The sequence below is a fragment of the Lucilia cuprina genome, chromosome 6, assembly GCF_022045245.1.
Source record: "Lucilia cuprina isolate Lc7/37 chromosome 6, ASM2204524v1, whole genome shotgun sequence".
NCBI lineage: Eukaryota > Metazoa > Arthropoda > Insecta > Diptera > Calliphoridae > Lucilia > Lucilia cuprina.
In genome coordinates this window covers 51,588,302-51,594,153 of record NC_060954.1, presented here as the reverse complement: position 1 = coordinate 51,594,153, position 5,852 = coordinate 51,588,302, and the positions used below count along the sequence as shown (strand labels likewise).

The 5,852-nt window shown below is 26.3% G+C and overlaps 1 long non-coding RNA gene across 1 annotated transcript in view; it reads right to left on the bottom strand.

Annotated features, from left to right (window-relative positions):
• The window catches only part of LOC124420844, a 70,861-nt gene that overhangs the window by 50,032 nt on the left and 14,977 nt on the right, over positions 1-5,852 (bottom strand). The window contains exon 2 of the long non-coding RNA XR_006941402.1: positions 1,978-2,688. This is a non-coding gene — a long non-coding RNA (uncharacterized LOC124420844). The remainder of the gene's footprint in view (positions 1-1,977; positions 2,689-5,852) is intronic.

The window sequence follows — 5,852 nt, the reverse complement described above, 5'->3', positions numbered from 1 at the left end:
TTATGAATATTAAATGTGGTTTATTTTTCAAAATAAAGCATTAATCTTTATTTAATGCATTTATTTATTTAATCGGGGATACGAGCAAATGTGGATCGATCCCGATAAAATAGGCTGGATAGATTTGTATTTATATAATATATATAATATTTGTCTGTGCTAAATTAAATTGCAATAACAGTGCTAATAAATGAACTGCGGATTGACGTCACTTTCTGAAGGGGTCTTTGCGAGGGGCTAAGGTAAAAGGAAGTCCGATCATTTCGAAATATTCAAGGTCATCTAGGCTCGTATAGAACTTAGTTGTCCGAACTTTCATCGAGATAAATATATATTTTACATAGTTATGAGCTCAAAAGCCCTTTTCGGGGGGTTCTGTTGTATGGGGGCTAGGTGAAATAATGGACCGATTTTAACAATTTTCAATATGCTTTGTCCTTGGGTCAAAACAAACTCTAATCATGATTTTCATATTCTAAAAAAATTGTCAATAATTTTTAGGTTCGGTTTTTTAATTATACTCTCCTCAAAAAGTCCTTCATAAGTCATAACGATGTTGTGTTTTTTTTAATACCCTACACCACTATAGTGGGAAGAGTATTATACGTTTGTGCTGATGTTCGTAACGCATTAAAATATTAGTAGTATAACTACCTTAAAGTATACCGACCGACTCAGAATCACTTTCTGAGTCAATATAACGATGTCCGTCCGTCCGTCCGTCCTTGTAAACTTTGTTATTAAAGTACAGATAGCAATTTTTAAGATAATTTGATGAAATTTGGTACATAATCTTCTACTGTCCCAGGGACGAACCCTATTGAATTATTTCACCTAGTCCCCATACAACTGAACCCCTGACTAGGGCTTGTAAACATTGTAATCAAACTACAGGTCACAATTTTGAAGATAATTTAATGAAATTTGGCACATGATCTTTTATTATACCGTAGACGAAGCCTATTGAAAATAATTAACATCGGTCAATTATTTCACCTAGCCCCCATAAAACTGAACCCCCTTATAGAGCTTGTAAACCTTGTAATCAAACTACAGGTTGCAATTTTTTGAGATAATTCAATGAAATCTTTTATGGTACTTTAGACGAAGCCTATTGAAAATAGTGAATATCGGTCCATTATTTCACCTAGGCCCAATAGAACTGAACCCGCCAAATATGGCTTTTAAGTTCATAATTATGTTTAATATACTCTTGCTGACTCTTGATAGTCTTGATGACCCTGATGAACTTTATTATTATAGGGCCTCGTTTCACCCTCGTACCTCTAAAAAACCCCATCAAAATTTTACTTAAATATCCACAGTTTTATTAAACAGTAAATGGCTTTAGTACATCTGAGGCAAGGTACAATTCAACTTAAATGCTTTATTATGAAAACTGAATTACATTTTATACGTATACAGGTGTAGGGTATTATATGGTCGGCCTCGCCCGACTATAACTTCTTATTTGTTTAATTTCAAGCGGAAAATGTTAAATTGCATTTACTAGCGACACCTGTACGTATACGTGTTAATGATTTATTGGTCTTACAAATATTAAGTATACGCCTAGTATGGAACAAAAATTTTTTTTGGAGATTTTGATCTTAAATATGAATATTTTATATGACAAGAGCTACAACTTTGGCTCAGAAATTAAATGAAAATACCGAACTGATTGCAAGATATAAGTCTGGGAAAATTACCCAAATCTTTCTTACAAAGTTTAGCAATTTAAGTTCATTATTGACCCTTACCCCATAAAAGGTCCCTTTCAGGAAAGTAACACTTAATAATGAATACAGAAGACGAGTAAAAAGAATCGGAAGAAAGTTCAAGAATTTCGAACGATACACCATAACTTCCTGTAAAATTATTGGGTAACTTTACATATGTTTAATATTAGTATATTTGTACATAAATACTTTTGTTTATTTGCTTTTTTTTTCTTATTAAATTTCTTATCAAACTTACCGTCATTCTTAAGCATTTTTCATGTGTGTTCTTTTCCCGCGGGCTATAAATCTCTATCTGTTATATGTCAAAGTTTACCAAAACAAGCATTTCGCATGAAAATGTGAAATAATACGGTAATGAGAAGAAAGGAAGACAGACATAAATTGTTTGTTGATTTGGTGTAAATGAATTTTTAAACAGCTGTTATTCTCTTATGAATTTAAGTGAATTTTTTTCTTCATTATAATAAATTTATTTGTTCAATATTTTCTTTTTACGCTTTTATCTGGTATTTTTTTGGGATATTTTTTTAGAGCGCACACACACACACACTCATTCTTTTACACATTATTTGTTTACACAGAATTTTTGCATAATAAGCACATTAATTTTATTAATATTTACAACCATTACAAACAGTTCCTTGTTTTTTTCTGTTTTTTTTTTCTCACTCACTTATCCTTATTATAATTTTACATTTTAATTATAATTATAATTATTTTCCTTGTTTTCTTTTAACTCTTTTGTTAAATATTTTTATAAAATTGTTTTATTCATATTTTCATTATTACCGAGATAGTGTTGTTGCCGTCAGTGTTGCAAGTTCGTGTATACTCATAGCTGTTGCAAATACTCTAACATATTGATGTTGATGGTTTGACGTGTTTTTCAATTAAATTACATTCCACTTTAAGAGCTGTTGTTGTTTGCTATTTCATAAATTGTTTGCTGCAATTAAAATAAAACATTGAAAATTTTAAAAAAATTGTGAATAAAACAACTAAAATTAAGTGGAAAAGAGGTTGTTTAAATAGAGTGACATGTAAAGTATATCGGAAGAATTTGAAAAATGTTCAGTGATGAAAATTTTCTATATTTTCTAAATTTTTTCAAAAAAAATTTTGCTGACGATATTTTCTATAGAAAAATTATCTACAGCAAAATTTTTCACTGGTGATATTTTTCTTAAAAAAATATTTCATTGATTATATTTTTCTAAAGAAATATGTTCACTGGTGATATTTATCTAAAGAAAAATTTATACTGATGATATTTTTCTAAAGAAAAATGTTCACTGATGATATTTTTCTAAAGAAAAATGTTCACTGATGATATTTTTCTAAAGAAAAATTTTCACTGACGATATCTTTCTAAAGAAAATGTTCACTGATACAATTTTTCTAAAGAAAAATGTTCACTGATGATATTTTTCTAAAGAAAAATTTTCACTGACGATATCTTTCTAAAGAAAATGTTCACTGATACAATTTTTCTAAAGAAAATTGTTCACTAATGGTTTTGTTTAAAGAAAAATTATCAATGTTAAAATTTTTGTTAAAAAAAATGTTCACTGCTGAAATTTTTGTAAAGAAAAATGTTCACTGCTGAAATTTTTTAATAGAAAAATGTTCACTGATGATATTTTTTTAAAGAAACATTTTCTCTGATGAAATTTTCTATAAAAAATCTTCACTGATAATATTTTTCTATAGAAAAATGTTCACTGATGATATATTCTATAGCAAAATGTTTCCTAGTGCACTGATTATATTTTTCTATAGAAAAATGTTCACTGATAAACTTTTCTAAGAAAAAAATTCTAAAGAATAATGTTTACTAATGAAATTTTTCTATTGAAAAATGTTGATGAAACTTTTCTAAAGAAAAATGTTGATGAAATTTTTCTATTGAAAAATGTTGATGAAATGTTTCTGTTGAAAAATATTAATGAATTTGTTTCTATTAAAAAATGTCCACAGATTAAATTTTTCCACAAAAAATTTTACTGACGATATTCTCTATAGAAAAATGATATACAAAAAATTGTTTATTGATGATTTTGTTTACAGAAAATGATCACTGATAAAATTTTTGCAAAGAAAAATAGAAAAATGTTCACTGATGATACTTTTCTAAAGAAAAATTTTCATTGATGATATCTTTCTTAAGGAAATTTTCACTGATATAATTTTTCCAAAGAAAATTGTTTACTGATGATTTTGTTTAAAGAGAATGATCACTGATAAAATTTTTGTAAAGAAAAATGTTCACTGCTGAAGGTTTTTAATAGAAAAATGTTCACTGATATAATTTTTTAAAGAAAAATGTTCACTGATGAAAATTTTCTACAGAAAAATATTCACATATAAAGATTTTCTATAAAAAAAATCCAAAAAAAGTTTACTAATGAAATTTTTCTATTGAAATATGTTGATGAAATTTTTCTACAGAAAAATATTGATGAAATTTTTCGATAGAAAAATGTTGTTGATATTTTTCTATAGAAAAATTTTCATTGATAAAATTTTTCTATAAAAAAAAGTTCACTTATGAAGTCTGTCTATAGAAAATGTTCACTGATTATTATTTTATATAGAAAAATTTTCACCGATTAAAGTTTTCTATAGAAAAATGTTCGCTGATTAAAGTTTTCTATAGAAAAATGTTCGCTGATGAAATTTTTCTATAAAAGAATGTTCACTGATGAAAATTTTCTCTAAAAAAATGCTTACTGATGATATTTTCCTAAAGAAAGATATTAACTGATAATGTCTAGCTATTTATGAATGTTTTTTTGAAGAAAAATTTTTATTAATTATATTTTATTATAGAAATATGTTGACTGGTTATAATTTTCTATAGAAAAATATTCTTTGAAGAAAATTTTCTATGAAAAAATGTTTTCTGATCACTTTGTTCAAACTGCTAACGAAACTATTGCAATATATTGAAATTTTTTAACAAATTTATAAATTTTTTTAAATATAACTATGTATGCATGTGTATGTGTTAATCTTCAGCCATTCGATGAATAATTTCTGACAAATGTAAATAACATTTATTTTGTGTTTGAAAAAAAAAAAACAGACAATTTGTTCTAACGCCATTTATTTGGCACTAATACTAGCTGTTAGCATTTAATTAAAAGATGAAATGTTGTAAAACAAATAAATGTAGAAAATTGTTCAAATATTTATTCAACAGCTAATATTGTGGTTTTGTTTTTTTTTTTTTTTTTTTTGGCAAACATACTGAAAACTAAATTAGTTGCGAATGAACATTTGAAAGTTATGTGTATTGGTATTTAATCTATGAAATGAAAAAAAAAAAATATTTAATTATTTATTATTATGTAGATAAAAATGCTTTTATGTTATGTTTCAGTTTTGAATTTTTTTTCTAGAAAATTCACATTTTATTTCTGCTAATGTTACAAAATCGATTACTAGCTGTTCAATTTAATCCCTGTTGGCAAAATATCTCCACATTTTTTTATTCCCATTCTGTTCTATTGTATATATTGTTAGCATAAAAAGTGTTGTTACTCAGTAGAATATTTTTGTTGATTGTTCATTTTTATTATTTTGTCCATTTTTTTCATTTTCAAACAATTGATGGACAGATTTTTGTGGTTTTATTTATTTAACTGTCTGCCATTGTCACTAAAGTGTACATATGTAAGTCTGTAAAATTTTAGATCATTTAAGACCAAAACAGAAAAACATGTAAATATTTCAAGGTTTACAAATAAAAACCCATTTCGTTTTTATGTTGATTTCTATTTTTAGTTAAAATTATATTTTTCTTTATTTCTTTCTTTTTAACGGATAAAAAGGACAGAGAAATAATGCAAACAAAGAGGACTTTACATTATCACTCACGAGGTTGCTTTTTAAAAGGAAGATTACTTCTCTAAAAGAGTTTCTTGGAAATTCAAATTGAATTATTATATAGAAAATGAATCACCTCCTCAGTTTAAAATTAGTTCTATTTCAGTTCTATTACAGTTCTAGTTCAGTTCTAGTTCAGTTCTAGTTCAGTTCTAGTTCAGTGCTAGTTCAGTTCTAGTTCAGTTCTAGTTCAGTTCTAGTTCAGTTCTAGTTCAGTTCTAG